The following is an 18,832-nucleotide window of genomic DNA, read 5'->3' as shown; positions in this document are numbered from 1 at the left end:
AATTATGGAAAATATCCTGTTTTTAAAACCTCTTCGACCTTAAAAAATGGGATAATTTCCAAGTAAACAATGTTTTTTATTATTATTAAAATAAATTTATGTTTATATTTTGTAATTTTAAGTAAAAATTTATAATTATTTTAACTTTATTCTCTATCAAAGCAGGCAAGAGTTGCTTACGTCTACGCAATTAACCTAAACTCGAAACGAATTTAACGTATCAATTTAGCGAAATATAGCTTTAAATTAAAGTAAAAATGTTAAATTTAACTTTAAAATTTGAATTAATTTTATAAATAATGCTTTAAAGCGGCTGATACACGTTTAATAAGGCGCCTCGTTATAACGAATGCTATACAAAAATATATATTTAAATTACGACCGAATGAACTTAAATATTTTATTTAAATCTTTAACATCAAAGAAACTATTATTATTATTTAAATATTTTTTATTTACTTAAATTCGAATTTATATAATTATCTCCATTATTTTAAACGTATTAATTGGAAATTATAAAGAAGTTTTAAATGGAAAATTAATTTATTTTGAAAATTTGAGAGAATATTTTTAGTAATAAATCGGATTATAATGTCTTTAATATCCAATTATGATGAATTTAATCGGATGAATTGAAATATTTTTATTTTATCGCAGTCCTTATTTTTCACGAAAGTATATTCGAATAAATATACACTGCTTTATTTTATCTTGTCCTTAAACATATCAATTATTAGAAAAATATCTTACTTTAATGTCTTAAAACACAATTGAATAATAAATTTAAATTATATATCCTTATGTAGTCCTTATGTAGTCCCTACATATAGTTTCTGGATTGTACAGCCTGTGTAAAGATATAAGGCTTTATAGCACATATAAGAATATCAGAACGTATATAAAGATGTACTGTACAGTACATATAAGGTGATAACGATATATATATTTATAAGGATATTAGGTATTACAAATTACAGGATATCAGGATAATTCTTTTGTATAGCCTAATAATATCCAATTCTTCTGTAAGAGATTTATCCTTATATGGTTATATGTAATCCTTATATACGATAGGTTATACAATCCACAAACTAGACAGTCCTTGTATAACGACTATGTAAGTATATGTAGTCTTTCTCTACATTGTATAACCTTATACCTTACATAATCTTAATATAATGATATATAAATATTATATATCATAAGCTTAAATAAGGATAATTCTTCGATAAACTTCTTATAGTTCGGCTTATAGAGGATATTACATACAAGGATAATTCTCTCACAGGATATACAGGCTTTAAACAGCCTTGTAAATCCCTATAATCTATAAGGGTAATCATTATGTAAGGGCTGTATATAATGATATAAATCTGTATAATAATATAAAATGATTATTTTATTTTTATAAGAACTGTATAGGGTTATACGATCCTTATGTAAGAATCGTGTATAAGAATGTCAATTCGAACAGATATATTTACCTTAAATACCTTAAAACATAATGAAATAAAGTAAAATCACGATTTTCTTAGAAACAAATTGTATATTCTTATATAAAGACTATGTAAGGTGAGAAAGAAATATAATATTATGACGTATTTCTTTATATAATCCTATAGTTCATCGATAATTATTCTACATTTCTCGATAAAATTGCCACTTTTATTAACCTAGTCCAAGAATAATTCTTTATTTCAGCTTCAGATGTATGTTAAAGGGTGCATAATTCGCGGATATTTTTTGCACTCCTTTGGAAGGATTGGCATAAACCTTCTCACATTTTGCCACCATGCATTAATACCGAACATTAGTCATAACACAAAAATGGGCAGCTGTTTTGACGCCCCACCTATGATGAACTATCAGCTGCAAGTGAGGGCTGCATCCCTCGAGTTCTGATTAATGTCCGCCCATTCCTTTACACCCACATTACATTTAATGTAGAAGGGTCATCCGATAATGTTTCTTCTGATGAGAAGATTCATTTATGACTTTTGCTTCTCGCAATTGCTTTAAATTACTGTATATCATTTTGATAAATCTGTCGTTTTATTCAAATTTCTATCAATTCCTTTCCTTAATTCATTATGGATAAACTTTTTCCTCCCTGCAGAGTGAAAACTTTATTTAAAATATAATCTTTGATATCTCTTTTGAAATCAATTTTATAACTATTTAATATACATTAAGCAGATTAATTGTGACAATTTTAATCAATATTACAACAAATTTTTAGGAATAATAATAATAACAACAACAACAATCGCCCTTTATGCAAAGATTTAATGAAAGTGCCAAAGACGTGATGGTTTCATACAATAATTTTTGACAAATTGATTAATTTTCTAAATGGTTCCTAATGTTTCTAAGGAGTTGAAATCAGTATTCTGTTATCTTTTCTTTCATATAAACGATTAACATTGTTGACAATATCATTTCTATAAAATCGATTCTAAATAATCATTTAAATATACAAATAAATCGATTCGAATCGAAAATATAAAATTAATCGATTAAAAGCAAACGATTAGTTTTAAAGAAATCGATTTCATTCTAAATGATAATAGCGTAATAGATTAATTTGAACAATTAAATTGATTAATTTTTTTCTTACGAAGATTTAATCGATTAATTTTTCAACAATCGTTTCTTTAGCTAATCGATTTAATTATTTAATAATTAATTTCTTCAAAAATAACTATGGGAATTTTTCGCGAATCAATTACTTGGCTAATCGATTTTTTTTATCGTTGGTTAATAGATTTATAAATTATATAATCGATTCATTTATTAAAATCTCTTAACTACTATCGAATATCCAATAACGCCGTTTTGATCGATGGTAAAATAATTAATTCATATCCGATTAGAATAACAAATTTTAGCGATTATCTAGCAAAAAATTCGAGAGATTTTTAAAATTAATTTTTGGCTCCAAAATCAAAACTCGATTTCGTTTAACTTCGTGTCTCGGCTTATATATATATATATATATAATTTACAGGCCATTCTAATTTAGGTACAAAATGTGTAATTTATTATTTAAGAATTTTACGTAAAGAGGTTGAAATATTTTACGTGCGATATTTTAATTATTCCTCGCGTGTATATTGCATGAATAATTAGAAAATATATATGTGTGTGTGACGTCTGAAATGGCTTGTCGTCGGTAGCTTGTTAGCCCCACTGATCCCAAATCGAACGGACCGAATAGTGAATAATGTATATCAAACTTAAATCGGATATAGCACGATATAGCTTACATGAATAAATTATATTCTTAATTTAACGACTTATTAAGACTCGGAAGATGTATACTTTTACCTTATAATGTCGTAAACTAGGGGATTATACGAGAAAATTTCGATTAAAACATTACAAATTTTAACTTCGAGCGTTTAATTTTCTTCACTATAGCGGGTGGGTGGGTAATTCTACTTTTTTACTATTAAAAATCGAATATCACGACTGAAAACTTATCGAGAATTATTCTACGATAAGTTTTCTACTGTATAAAGTTTAAAATTTAATATTTTAACGCTCTAATTACTTAAAAAGTACTTTTTTCCCACTAAGTAGTTTAGCCTATCTCCGATAGTTTCGCGTGTATTAAAATCCCTAATCTGATTACTTTAAGGGAAGAATTTAACTTAATAAAGCATAAGTAATATTTAAAAAAGTAGCGTTAAATAAAGAAGGAAGGGTACTATTAAGAAAAGTGACAGTTTGTTTTATGTTAATCGAATTTTTGAGGCTGTAGTATCACGAGAAATTTACTCACCTTAGCCAAAGTGCGTCTCTGTGTTGCAAGTGTTGTCAGCAAACTGAGGCAGTTGGTCGTGGCGCTACTAGCACTCGACCATTATCGAATATTTCTAGACGAAACTGTCTTCAGTATTACGTGGTTTCTATTCCCCCTTCACACAAATCGTTGGCTGTAGTGATGGGTTCTTTGCGTGTACGCTTCTTGTACAGAAATTTCCACCCCCCTTCCTCCCTTAGAATAGCCACCGATGTGAATTTTACATTCTGTTCTTCAATTGATGAAGGTGTTGAGGCGTTTTCTCTACAAATGAAAATCTCTAATTGGCTTATACAATCTTCAAAAAGTCTTCTTCTTCGTGGATACGTAATTTTTATGAGGGATTTATCTTTTCTTTTTTAGGTTCGAAATTTTTTTTTAAAAAGTGTACGAATTATACTAAGAAAATTCTTAAAAATTTGCAATTTTTAACGTGTTTAAACGATCATTTATAACCGAAAAAAAATGATCCTGTTTTCACTCTTAAAAATGCCGAGTGAATTGGGTCATTGAAAATAATAATATTATTAAATTTTGACCCAAAAACACAGAAAAATTAAGAAGAAAAGAGCCATTAAGAATTCTTAGAAATGATCTTTTAAGGCCTGGCGTACAACTTAACATGTTATTTTATTAATTAACCGGAGAGGTCTACAATTTAGTAAAAGCATAGGCGCCATTAAGGGGCCTAAACGAGTTAGAGAGAGTTTCCCCCCTCTCAAAGGAATTAAATTAAGAAAGAAGAAAGGGGGGAGGAAGAGGAAAAACCGAAACGAATGGTTACGGTTTCCTCTGTGAATTTACTTATGTTTCTTTAATAAATTTACCATTTTTACATCAAATTATACAAGGAATATATATAGCAGGTGTCAAAAGAAAATAATGAATAAAAGTAGGCTGGTTAGGGAGTGGGAGAGAGAAATATTATTTTTGGAGTGGAAGTTAAAGTTTTGTAGTTCGAGTATGAAACATCTGGAGACTTTGGAGAAGATAACTTACGCTATAGCAGATGTTATTTCCCCGAATTTTGTTCGTAATGACCTCCTCAACGAAATGAGTTAAGTTTTGAATTTGATTAAAGCAACACAGCGAAAATATCATTATCAGCTTCTGCCTATTAAAACTACTTTAATGCCTTCCTGGTTATTAAAGTGGGCAAAAAGCCCAATTATGATTTTAATGTCGTACTCCGGCCACTTTAGGGATTAAAATAAATTTTCGGGGGTTACCTAAGGATTTATTCTTTAATTATACTACATTATTAAAATAAGTATATAGGCTAAATCATATATACGTACCGTTTAAAAGACTCCAAATAAATCTGCTTTATTGTTTTATATATATAATAATTTTAGGGTAAAATATAAAGGGAAAATGTTCTGGTAGATTGATGTGTCTTTACTTTAGGGAAAGGAGCCATTTTTTTGATATTTAAAGGTTGATTTTTTGCATATATACAGCCTCTTCGAAACGATCCTATAGGATTTTTATGCAGATTTTTGCTTAATTATATTTAAATGTAAGGAATATTATTGTTTGTACGTTAATTAATGTAACAAAATCAGTTGTATTAAGCCTACAAATGCCTGTTATTTAGTTATTAGACCATATTTAACGATCAAAAATTGTTATCCTTACACCATAAACACTATATTAAGACATCAGGAAGCATTATTTTTACCTTATTAAAATGATTTATTCTATTACAATATAAAATATAGTGGCCTAAATTTGAATTTAGATACAAAAGAATAATCTTATTTTTATATATATTTTTATGGGTAAATAAAGAGTTAAATTCCCATAAATTAAGGCCTTCAAGTAGTAGTTTACTCTACAAGGCCTTAAACAGGACTACTTTCAAAGCCATTTCAAGGCCTCTAGAACATGATTCTAAGCCAGAAAAATCACCAAAATGTACATAATTTTATTAATTAATACCTTTATAACATTATCTTAAAGTTATTTTTATAAAAAAATCATCGATAGGTAATAAATCGGATGAAATAATATTAAAGAGAGAGCTGACATTAAATATTTAGTTGCTTAAAAGCCATATAAACTAATTTATAAATATATATATATATATAATATATAAAAAAACTTTTATTACTTTATAAAATATTGCATTCGATACAGAAAACTTTCTACTTAACTTCAAGACTATAGAGATTTATATATAAAAGTATAAAGTCGACTTCAATATAAAATATAAAAAAAAAATAAAGCTCAACTCATCAAAAATTCAAAATCAAATCAGGAAAATAAATTAAATTATTTAATTTAAAAATATTTTGTATAGATACGATGGCAGACAAACGGACGAACTCTTTTTTTCTTTTGTAGTAAGGAGCTTAGCTTAAGCTTCGATAAAATGCGATAATTTAATAATGTAAAACGTCATTTATATGCATTAGGGATGAGGAAGAAGAAAGAAAAAAAAAAGGACCAGGGAATAGAATTTTTGGCAAAAATATGACGTCATAACACCTGAGGGATCGAGATAACTTTGCTGTTTCTTTTGGCAACTTGACCAAATACTAACAAGTTCAGAGAATAAATTTTTTGGTAAGTATCCCCAAATGTATCTCTCTTACAGTAAACAAATAATAAAATTTATTTTACTGTAAAAAAACAAATAATAATAATAATAATAATAATAAAATATATTTTATAAAGGACAAAATATACGTAAACATATTCCTAGTATTTGTAATTAAATGTATATACTGTCAAATCTCCGAATAATGGCCACTGAAGGGAGCATAAAAAATGGCAGTTGATTTGCAGGTTATTTCTATGCGCATTTTCGTACAAAAATGGCCGTTGTTTAGAGGTTATTTTGTATAAAATTTTTGTTAAGAATGGCCGTTTTTTGGAGGTTATTTTATATAAGATTTTCTTTAAAAAATGGCCATTGTTTGGAGGTTATGTAGTATACATTTTTTGTTTAAAATGGCCGCTAAAAATGGCTACTGTTTAGAGGTGGCCGTTGTTGGATGTTCGGCTGTATTTTTACTAATTTTATTCAAGATTTATAAAATATTTAATCTAATATCTTATTTATTGAAGCATTTTTCCCGGAAATTAATTGAATAAATCCTTTTTTTTTTAAAGTAATTTTGGATAATAAGTCGTCCTCCCTGCTTGATTCTATATTTAGTAACAAAAATCTATCGTCTATAAAGGAAAGTAGAATTTTTTGCTGACGTAGAAGTATGTTTGTTGGCAAGAAAAAGTTTTTTTTTCCTTTTTTCCCCCCATTTTCCCCCAATACAGGGCTTAGATAAACCCTAAAAAATCCCTTTCTTCCAAAAATCTCCAATTGCTAAAAGTCGGGCTGTGTTTTGAACTGTTTTTCTTTCTTTTTATGTATGTGAATATTATGCAAAAAATATAAATTCTAGATAAATCGAGAAATAGGTAATTTGTTTAGAAATAAAATTCTTTTTTTTAAATTTAAATTTCTTTTTTCGTAGTTTGTTTACTTTAATGTTAAATTATTAAATCAGAAAAAGCAAAGAAAATGTCTTGTAAAGTACGCTTCTACGCCTTTTTTTTCATAAAATATCAAGGAAATGAATGTAATTAAGGCTTATAAACCTTAAATTTATAAATTTTTAAAATTTTTTTTATTAAATTCGAGTCATAAAACAGCTAAAAATCCACATTATTTAATCTTTTATTGATTGCTTTAATCCATAAAAAAGACTTTACAAAGTTCGTCTCTCTGCCTTTTTATTCATAAAAATTGTAGAAATTAATATAATTAAACTTAATTATTATAAAATATTTAACTAAATTCATATAATTTTAAAGAATTTTATAAAATTCCAGTCATAAAACATAAAAAAATCCTCATTTATTGATTGATTTAAATCCATTTTTTAAAAAAAAGCATTGTAAGCCACTCTATGAGATGTTTTATTGATAAAACTTGTAGAAATTATTAATTAAATCTTATAAAAACTTAATTCTTATAAAATATTTATGAAATTTTACGAAATTATATTAAATTCGAGTCGTAAAACATAATAGAATCCACGCTCTTAGATCCATTTAATCTTCTATTGATTGATTTAATTCATTAAAAAAAGGGGGGATGGGCTCCGAGTTCCGATTTAATTTATAATTTGACTTTAATCCGTATAAATCCGTTATTTATAAAGATTAAAGACATTATCTTTCAAGAATTTAATATATAAAAAAAGGTTTAATCCGTATAAGAATTCGATTTAATAATATCTCCTTTAATCCTTATTTAATCGATTTTTAATTTATATGGATTAGATTAATGAAAACCTAAGGATTAAGATTAAAAATAATCTTTACAGATTCCGATTTGAACCTTTAAACTCGCTAATAGTTTGTAGATTTAATCCAGCGATCTGCTGGATCTCAATTAGTTATATTGATTAAGCTATCAAATGAATTAAATCAGATACAATTAAGATTAGATCCTGTTATAACTGTTATAATATTATTTTACGGATTATGTATAATCGATATACATTAAACAATTAATCCGTTTTATCAGAGATTTCGATGGATTAAGCTCTCGTTTCCGGATTAAGGATGCGGATCAAGTGATGCTTCGAACGGAAAGATTGCTAGAAATATCGTGTTTTACGACGAATTTACCGCGTGTTTAATGTATATTTAACATTATTAAATTTAACTAAAATAGATATAAGTAAATTTTCGCTTGTGTAAACACGCGGTACGTCCGTACGTCTGATCGAACCGTTTTATAAGCCGGCCTACGGTTGGATGCAGATAGAGAGACATCTCGTACGTAAAAATACGTGACAATCAACGTCACGAATCACGAACCCCAATTCTGGGAATACGGCAGCGGTTACTCTTCAATCACAACTGGATTGAGCGTGTCACGCATCGCAATCGTCACGCGACACTCGCTGACTGCTGTCACGCGATAATATATCGTCGTACAGCGATGCGTGATGGGTCATACATTGACTTTAATACTATCTTAACTAACATTTTAATGGAAATAAACTATTACAGATAACATTTATAATCATCGTCCATCAAAAAAAAAAAAAAAAATAGCATGCAAAGTATACACACACCTATACTCGCCTCCCCCCTCGTATGCATTAAAATGTCTTCTATCTTCTCGGATCGCTTAACATTTAAGGCGTGATAGCTAGTTTCTGCACCTCAAATTAGCATTATAAAGCAACCAACTTTATAATTTATACCTCAAACTTAACGCCTATTCATCAAGTTAAAGATGTTTTTATCAGTGTTCCAGACCTTCTGTGACGTAAAATTTGAGTTTCGTAGTTATTTTTCAGCAAGAAAAAAAAATATGTATTTTTTTGCGGAAAAATGCAGGAAAACCAAGAAAAACTTTCTATTTTTCCCTCTAGATATAGGAATTAAGTGTTGGAAACCTTCTATGACGTAAAATTTGAGTTTCTTAAGCATCTTCGACTTGTTTTTCAGCAAAAAATATGCAATTTTTGCGGAAAAATGCAAGAAAATCAAGAAAAAAAGTCTCTTCTTTAGACACAGGAATTAAGTAATCAAAAATATTTTATTTTTTCTTCTTCTTCTTCTAAAGAAAGAGAACGAAAAAAAGAAAACGGAAGAGGTAAATGGATAAAAATCAAAGATTCTAAAGATACATAAAGGGTATTAAAGTGGAAATCCTTTTATTTTGTATCTACAATGCTTTAGAATTGCTGCTGCTGTCTTCTTCGTTTATTTTACAATCAGTAACTTTCTTTCGATATTTTTCTAAGTGGATTTATACGCTGGATTGAAGTGTTTCGGACTCACATATCTGTCTTCTTGCAACACAGACATTAACTTAGTTGCGTGATTCGCTTCACGCAGCGCTCGTGATGGGTGTGGTGTTGAAGTATGTCTTTCTCTCTGTCCTTCCCCCCTGGTTGCCCCTCTAATGCGTGACGTTTAGTTTAAAAATTACTATTAATTGCTAGATCATTATTATATCCTATTTAATTTAACCTATTTATTTGTAAAATTGACTTTTAATCCTTTAAATTTATTTCTCCTTTTACGACTTGTCACGTTAATTCGAGCGTAAATATACCACGAATTTAAGCAGTTTTTTTTAAATAGAATTAATTACAATTAATAAATTACGAATTAAAGTTAAGAATATTAACGTTTATTTAATTTTAAGAGGGGGAAAAACACAGTGTAGTTAAGGCGTTGTAATTTTAAGAACGGGGGAAACACGCATAGTTAAAGCGTTATACGCGCTAAATTACCATTAATAATTAGAATTTAATTAAAAATTATTATTTAAATGGGTTCCGTCTTCATTTTATTTAAGTTTAAATCGTAAAAAAAGCCATTTTTCCTTTACTTAAACGTGTAATTAGATGAGTCAAAGAAGCTTCATCCCTTTCTTAAGTAATTAATGATGAATCATGGCGTGAATCATAAATTAAATATAGAAAAATAACTAAAGATTATGATGATGATGGTAATTTATTAATTAACTTTAATTATTTTCTTGGGAAACATAGCGAAGTATCAACAGTAGTATTAATAGAAAAGCCGATTATTCGAATGCTCCGTGAGAAAATTCCTACGCAGATATGCATTATTAATCAGTAAATCTTATAATATTTTAAGCTTATTTAAGATTTAAATCTAGTTTAAGATCTTTTTTTAAACAATTATTTATTTATAAAGTAATAATATTATCCAACTGTTGGGGGCCGTTGTGAATCAAAGAGAATGATAAATTTTGTATGTTTAATGTAAGTTTTGGGTCATAAATCATGCTCTTATTATGAGCCTACAGAGATTAAAATTTACTAGGAGTTACACACTCGACATAATTATACTACATTACTATTTTTACATTAAATCCAATTAAATCGTTTTTACGTCAGAACGGGTGGGATTTGTGTACGAATTTTTCAATTTCAAACCCACGTGATCGCCTCTCTAATCAATCTAAGCTTAGAAATTGGAGGTAGAGTGACTCATTTCTCGTTAAAAGACATATTTAGTAGCCATAGAGGGAGAAAAGAATTGGAATTTGTCAGGTGTAGGGTAGGACGTCCAGAGAAGAATGACCTCCCGAGCAGCTGATTAGTGGCCACAGAAAGGACAGTTAGGAGAGTGGATTGTGACAACTGCAATAAAATATCTTACCAATTGAATTCCATAGCGAATTCTACTGTTTTCTAGCACTCGTGTAAATCATAAAGGCTTTCAAGGTTTACACACGCAACGATTGATAAAAAAGAAGAAGACACGAGAGAAACACGTCACTTATCTAAATATTAAAATTAATTGTCGTAGGAGCAATTTCCAGTTAAATCAGACACACAGACACACACACAGACACACAAGGTAAAATGTCGCAATAGATTGTTATCGCCTTAAAACAAAAAGCTTGTCCATTGTTACTTTTTTTGTCACAGACAGGTCAAGAGCAGCAGACGGAGAAGGAGGAGGGAAGAAACCCTTATATATAAAAATAAAAAAGAGGTAGAAGGATAGTTTCTACTATTTCATCACGTTCGATGCCGTCTAATTTTCTGGTAACGTCTTTCAAGTCGTCCGTGTCTGACAAGTTTCGTTTCGCAAGAGGCTCTTTTTCTTCAGTAATTGGACCTCCTATCAATTGCTACTTGTTACTTGTCCTGGGAATTCACTCGCCTGTTTTATTCAAAATATAATTCCCACGGGGGGTTTTCTACGCTGATATTTTTCTATTTAACTTCAACCGTCTTTGTCGCTTGTCCTAACAACTTTTCTTAACTGAGTAATTATCTTTTCTACCTTTTTATCTTATCAATCTCCTACGATATTATTATTACTACATTTTTATAAATTAAATAACTTTTTATGTATTTTAACATTAACTTTATTAATATTGTTATTTTTTTTTTATGTTTAAACCTTCGCTGATGTCAAAATTATTAATGACAATAATCTATTCAGAACCGGATTTATACGTAATTTACGAAATAGGGCCTCACTTTATGAGAAGGCCTCTTAAAGTGAAGGCTGTGTAAAGGATACAGACTAATACTTTAAGAAAACAGATCTAAAGCCCCCCAATTTTACTCTTAAAAACAGATATATGCCTTAATTTTTAGGAAGATTCAGTTTAGGAGCCAGTTGAGGCCCTCATTTTAAGAAAGTATAGCTTATGATCCATTTTAAAAGGATAAAGCGTAGGCCTCACTTTAAGAAAATAGAGTTTAGGCCGGCGATCCGAGGCCCTCGATCGTTCTCTTAAAAAGAGGACAACAGGGGGCCTCGGATCCGTGCCTTAATTTTAGGAAGGTGCTCTATAGTCGAGGTCCTCGTTAACAGCTAAAGGCCTCACAGTAAGAAGATTTAGAACCTAACATTTTAAACTTATTACTATTCGATACAGGACGAAGGGCCTCGTATATCATCATCCTTCTCCGTTTATATCCATTATATTATATTATTTCATTAAATAAGCTTAAAATAAACGAAATTTAAAACACTTTAATAAAATTTATAGCCTTTTTTTCCGAGGAAAGTAATTTAGTACGATGCAAAGAATTTATCAAAGGAAAAAAAAACAAAGTATATATAACTGATGTGGAAAAATGCGGTAAATTTATCATGAAAAATTCTGACTTGAAGTTTGATTATAATGTAGAAGACATTGTTGCTTTGTTAATTTTTGTTAATCGTCCTTCAGTTTCACGAAACTACAATTATTTACTCAAGTTAAACAGCTGTTGAACTACAGGAAATTTTAGCACAGCCGTATTATCAATCAAATGTTTCATCTTCGATATTCTTATAGCACGCTGCCAACTAAACCATTCAAGATAATTTATTATACTTAACACTCCCAAAGTCATGGAGTGAAAAGCATAGTTTGATTGGTTGCCTGTTATGATCCACTTGATAACGTCACATCAACTGGATTTGAGATTATCGCATCTCCAATCAGAAGACGTTAAAAACGTGAACAGGAGGAGATGAGACGGCAAATTATTGATAATAATTGAAGGTATAAGGGCTCTACTGATTGGTCATCATACGAGAATGTTGATTGGAGGGTAATTGTATTTATATAAAAAAAAATTGAAGAAGAAGAATCGATTATCTTTGCTGCTATTTGAAAAATGAAATTGCTATTAATATAAACTATTAAATATTTAATCTCGATTGCCTTTCATTGGCTCAATTGTTAACTTCTGCTTAATTATTGTACATTTTTTATGGTTTCAATCCCTTCGACTCTTATTAAACTTCACTATTTTGACTTTACTGACGCCATTTCAGCTCTCTCTTGACACTACTAACTCATCTCATCTACCCTTTTTCCCATTACGGGACTATTCTCTTTTTCTTACAATGGTTCCCATTCACTTGGGAGTGTTTACTCTATCTTCAATTCCCGCTACTTACACTTTCTACTTCATAGAATCCTCTTTTATACTTGCCTATATGTAATTCTTCCATTTTAAAATGTTCTTACTTACATTTAGTCACTCTCTCGGTTATTAAACTCTCAATTAGATTTCTTTTCTTTTAGAATATTTCCTCTTTTTTTATGTAATAAATAGGCTCGAAATTGGAGTTTTTCTTAAACTTTATTCCATTAAAATTAACCGCGTGCTTTTATTTAACTCTTAATTTATTTAAATTTTTAAAGAATGTATTTAAAAATAAGCAAATTATACAAAGAAATTCTCGAGTTTATTTATAATGGCGTTAACAATAAAGCAAATAGACGTACAGACAGTAAAATTGAAGGAATGGGAGTGAAAAAAGACTTATTTGCTAGCAATATCGGGTGTATTTATACTATAAAAAGTAAGTATAATAATCTCTAAGGACACTTTAGCAAGACGATCGACTGAAGCAACAACCTACACAATCAATTTGGTACAAAACATCAAGTGTTTGTGTGTATTTACACGTGAGCGTGTGGCACGAGTTCAATCGTAACTTGAACGAAAAGTATACGTCATCGAAATCAGTTACGAGGGAGGCAATTTAAGCGTAACAACCGACTGTATTTTACAGTCTCATAAAGCGGTAAATATCCTCTTATGTAAGTCACGTGCTGGTGTGTGATGTACCGTATGTATGTCCCCTAGGCAAAGATATCTGTAATTAGTACGGCGTCGTGTTTATTAGATATATTACTCCAGGGTACGGAATTAATCCCCTAAACTCGACGATTTGTATCGTAAAGGAGTATGCGCTATGTTAATCTCTTTCCTATTTGCTAGCAAAGTCATATAAACCGTAAGTTAATGGGTTGCTTTACATTATATTCGTTAGTGTACATATGTCAGGTGGAGTATTCACCTAATCAACTACACACAAAATGTTAAAAAGGATACGGGCCACTAAATTAAAACATTACTTTGATTAATCGTGCGATTATCCGCATTGTGCATTGTCCAGGAAAATTGCTTTATCTGTGTATAATTTAAGTCGGTTCCATGTTAACTTTGGGAATTATTAAAAGAACGAAGGTGGAATAAATTGTAGAAAGTTTGAAAACTTATTGTATTTTAACCTTTAAAGGTTATTCAGGCGATTGACCTTTGCTCAACAAAGTCGAGCGCGCCACTAAAAGGAGAGAAGTGTCAGTTATGGATGCACAATTGTTTGATGAAGCACAAAAATGGATGAGTTACAGTGATACAGAATTAAAGAGGTGAGAGAATAATGCTAAAAATATTGAAAGGATGTTGAAGGTTGAATGAAACTTACTAAATATAGCCTGTACAATAAGCCTATATATATATATACCTATATTCTATAGAATGATTATGATGTAATATTAGGAGATGGCGTGTAACCGATGACGGAGATACGACGAAGAGGGATAATAGATAAACATTTATTGGTGAAACAATAATGATAATATGTACAGTGATGAAGCACTAAGTTGCGCGTTAATAGCGGCAAAGTATTAAGAGTAATACATAACTGTGACGAAGAGCTGATACGTGAGCTTGCTCTTTATCATTTTCTATTTATTACGTATTAACTTGTGCTTAATATTTTATTAAAATATATTGTAATACTTGCATACGTCCGGTAATTAAACGATTAAAATTCCGCGTTGTAGATTAATGCGCGTAAAAATCAGTTATCGTATGGAAACAACACAGTCACTGACATCCCTTAAGTCGAAAATTAGGTAAAACGGGCGAAGATTTAAATAAAATCAATTTTTAAATCGAAAATACGTTAATTTTAACGTTAAACTCGAGCGTAAAATCGCTTAAAAGTGAGGAGTTTTCGAACATGTAAAATTCAGATGCGTGATGTAGTGCAAAGAGAAAATCGCCGTTAACTCCCTAACAGTGTTGCCAACCGACAATTAATGTCCACGAGAGATATACCGTCATGGCAGCAGCAACATCGTCTAGCTTGACCAAAACACCATTTTACTGTCATGTCCTAACATAAAGCTAACCTCAGACTCACAACAAGAATAGAAGGACACACTCCCTCGTCTGTCTCTCACGTTAATAATCTATTCAAGTCGAGATAAAAGCAATCCTTCACTCCTATAAACCTATTGAATGCAGTATTATCGATTGATTAATCATTAGCACAGGCGACTCTTATAGATAAGGAAATATAACTATAATTTATCCTTTCTAACATTAAATCTATAGGAAAATATCATTTTTATCATCACCGTTGATGATTGATAAGTAAACAGATTTCGTATTTGGGGGTGATGAAGTATAAAAATCCTTTTGTTTGGGTTATCTTAAGCGGAATTTATGCGCGTGATTTTGTATGCAATTGAAGATTTGAGCAATAGTAATCTTTATGTAATTAAAGCAGTAAAATTAAGTGGCAAAATTTACATGCAATTTGAGTAGTCAAGCATCACTAATCTGTCTACAGTCGAGTTGTATATAAGTTCTGACTTGAATACAATTAAAACATTCAACAGTGGGAATCCTAACTGCCTCATTTCTATACAATTGGAATAATTAAACAGCATTAATCACAATGAAATTCCAGCAAATAATATCTACTAATCTGTTTATACATTAACTCGTCGGGTTAAATAAAAAAAAAAAAAAAATAGCAGAGTACACGAGGAGGCAATTCGCAATGCATTTATGATTACGAATTAACTGAGAAAATTTGAATATATAAGCATACTTTTGCACTTTTTTTAATGTAAAAATTTGACGAAAAATAGCTTTAATCGGATATTTTTACTTCTTTACATATTTCTTCACCTATATGAAACTTTAACAAGCTAATTTTTGCTCTTTTTAATGTAAGTACAAGCCAAAATGCATAAAGAAAACAGCTTTAATCGGATATTTTTGAAGTTTTAATATATAAAAATAGGTAAAATATACGATAAAATACACTTAAATCATTTTCTTCACATAAAGACACGAAACTTTTAAGCTATTTTTCTACTCTTAATATTAAAAATAAACCAAAATACACGAAACAAAAACAATATTCTAAAGCTATTTTCTTCATAAATTTCGGCTCAAATCAAAAACCAAATAGCTAAAGAAAAAATAAAATAAAATAATAGAAATTCTTCAATGCGATCCTTCGAGTGTTATCGAGTAAACTATTGTTTACTCGATAACACTCGAAGGAAAAAAAATAAAGAAAACTTCAATATTTTCAAACACTCTCGACGTCTTTAAGAATTGAAAGAATGCTATTTTAAATCAAAAGTTTATGAAAGAAAGTTTCTTTGTGGTTTAAGAACTTCGACATTCGGTCATTTTGATGTCCTGGCAAGTAGCTTCGTCATGGCTTTGAACAATTTTCTAAAGAATGTAAGACACACCATTACACAGAAGAAATAAAGAAAGAAAGAAGAAAAAAATAGTAAAAAAAAAAAAAAGTTACATCTTTCCCACTTTCTCATGGAGAAGAAGAGGAAAACGAAAGAGGAAATTACGTCAAAACACGCGGAGGGAAACGAATAAAAATCGAAAGATATCAATTAAAAATGATGGGAATTAATACGGCATCTTAGATATTTACGCCTTGTGAACATTATTAAATGTGCTTCCGTCTAATCAAATATTCAACTAATGATAATTAGTTATTTGCATATTGAACAGATTTAGTAATATAGAATAATTAAACTGATTTCTAAAACCATTACATATTCTCCAGCATGGTCCTCTACTAATTTTCCAATGGAATGCTTTGCCTCTCTCTTTGATGGATGAGATCACTTATACTAAAATTGTTCTCATCCAAAGTCAGTCGTGATAAAGGAATTTACAGTCATTTGCAATATTACTACAAAAATTCCTGGATAAAAAAAAGGGTTTAACGTAGATTTTCAGGTAAATTTTCCTAGTTTTTAATGCTTTTTATCACTTAAAAAAAATTTATTTAAGTTTTATAAATGTAAAATAAAGTAAATTAACCTTAAAGTTAGTTTAAAATACACCAAAAATTCAAGCAGTTAGGTTCTTTTTTTAAATCTTAATTTAGTTAATTTAATGTTGAATTTTGTTGGAATTTAAAAAAAATACATTTTAAATTAATTTTAATTTTATTTATTAATGTAAATTTTAAATATATAATAAACTAAATTAACCTTAAAAAATACACCAAACTCCACAACTAATAAGCAAGCTCTACGTTTTTTATTTTTTATTTTTTATTTACTTTATTTAATATTGGATTTTTGAATTCATTATTAATTAAAATTAATACAAAATAGTTTAAATAAATGAAATTAATTTCAATTTCACGTATAAAATAAACTAAATTAAGCTTAAAAAGCCAACAAAGTAGCGAGTTAAAACGTTTTTATCTTAAATAAATCTAGGATATTCACAAACAAATTATTTATTTAAAAATTTATATTTAAAAGGAAAACAATTTTAAAAAGTAATTAACTTTACTAAATTACATTTAAAATGCCATAGAACAGAGTTAAATATTTTTGATCTTAATTAAGTCGGTTTAATGCCTCAATTTAGACGTAAATAAATCGATTTAAATTGATTTTCTCTATTAAATAATAATATTTAAATAATTCAAGTTGTAAAATTACATGTTTTTTTCCGTTGGTAGTGTGCTTTTTTCTGAGGTCGTGAACACTAGAGTCATCACTAAGCAGAGTGCGGCATGATATCGGTATTCCAAACATGATGCGAGAAGAAAGAAGATAGAAAAGCTAGTCTGGTAACAATGAGCTGTGTGGTAGCACGGCCCTTCACTTTATGGGGAGCTTTGCCATTAGCCCCTGCAAGAGCTTGATGTTTTTTGGCCACAGCCAGACACACATACACACACACACAAATCTAAGTTTCGGATGGTAATGGTAATAAAAAATTTATACGGATAGATGCCAATAGCTTGGGAAAATGTTACTCTTATCTAAAAACTGAAATTAAATTTACAAAGGGGAAAAAAAGTAAAAGGGATGTAAAATAAATAAAAAACACCTCTGAAGATTAAATTTTACTCCATGTTAGCACGTTAGGAGGAGGAAGAGCGTGAGAGATAATTTTGAATATTTTAATCGTTTTTTATTAAATTTCTACGCATTTTTTCATAATTAAATTATGTATTATTTTGAAAAGTTCTATATTAATATACTAATATAATGAAATAAAATTAAATTTTAAATCTTTACACATGACACATATTAGATCTGCTTTTAATGGGTTTCTATAAAGAGAAATTATGTTTTATTTATTAATTTTTTAAAAAAATAATTAATCATACCTATTTAAAAAGTTTTGACGTAATTTTTAACGAAAATTATTAAATATTTTCTTTACATTTTTATTAGTTTCGTGTAGTTTTATAGGAATTTATTTATTTAAAACACTATGATTTTCAGAGAGATTCACAGTGTCTCACAGGAGCAGGACCACACCGCCAGGCGTTATATATATTATTCCTTATCAGAGAAAGGGATAGTATGTACTGTACGTGGTATAACGCCTAATAGTATAATCCTATTCCTATAAAACACTATGAATCTCTCTGACAAGGAGTGGTTTATATAACACCCTAACTATATAATTA

The 18,832-nt window shown here is 29.2% G+C and overlaps 2 long non-coding RNA genes across 2 annotated transcripts in view; both read left to right on the top strand.

Moving 5' to 3' along the window:
* LOC136977025 (uncharacterized) overlaps positions 1-14,900 on the top strand; it is a 60,657-nt gene extending 45,757 nt beyond the window's left edge. The window contains exons 5-6 of the long non-coding RNA XR_010881019.1: positions 6,223-6,373; positions 14,354-14,900. This is a non-coding gene — a long non-coding RNA (uncharacterized lncRNA). The remainder of the gene's footprint in view (positions 1-6,222; positions 6,374-14,353) is intronic.
* Positions 14,901-16,090: 1,190 nt separating this feature from the next.
* LOC136977027 (uncharacterized) lies at positions 16,091-18,202 on the top strand. Its single transcript, XR_010881023.1, has 2 exons — positions 16,091-17,130; positions 17,870-18,202. It is a non-coding gene; the product is annotated as an uncharacterized lncRNA (long non-coding RNA).
* The last annotated feature ends 630 nt before the right edge of the window (positions 18,203-18,832 follow it).

The sequence above is a fragment of the Centruroides vittatus genome, unplaced genomic scaffold, assembly GCF_030686945.1.
Source record: "Centruroides vittatus isolate TY-2023 unplaced genomic scaffold, ASM3068694v2 contig_439, whole genome shotgun sequence".
In the NCBI taxonomy this organism is placed as follows: Eukaryota; Metazoa; Arthropoda; class Arachnida; order Scorpiones; family Buthidae; genus Centruroides; species Centruroides vittatus.
This window is presented reverse-complemented; position numbering and strand designations above follow the sequence as displayed.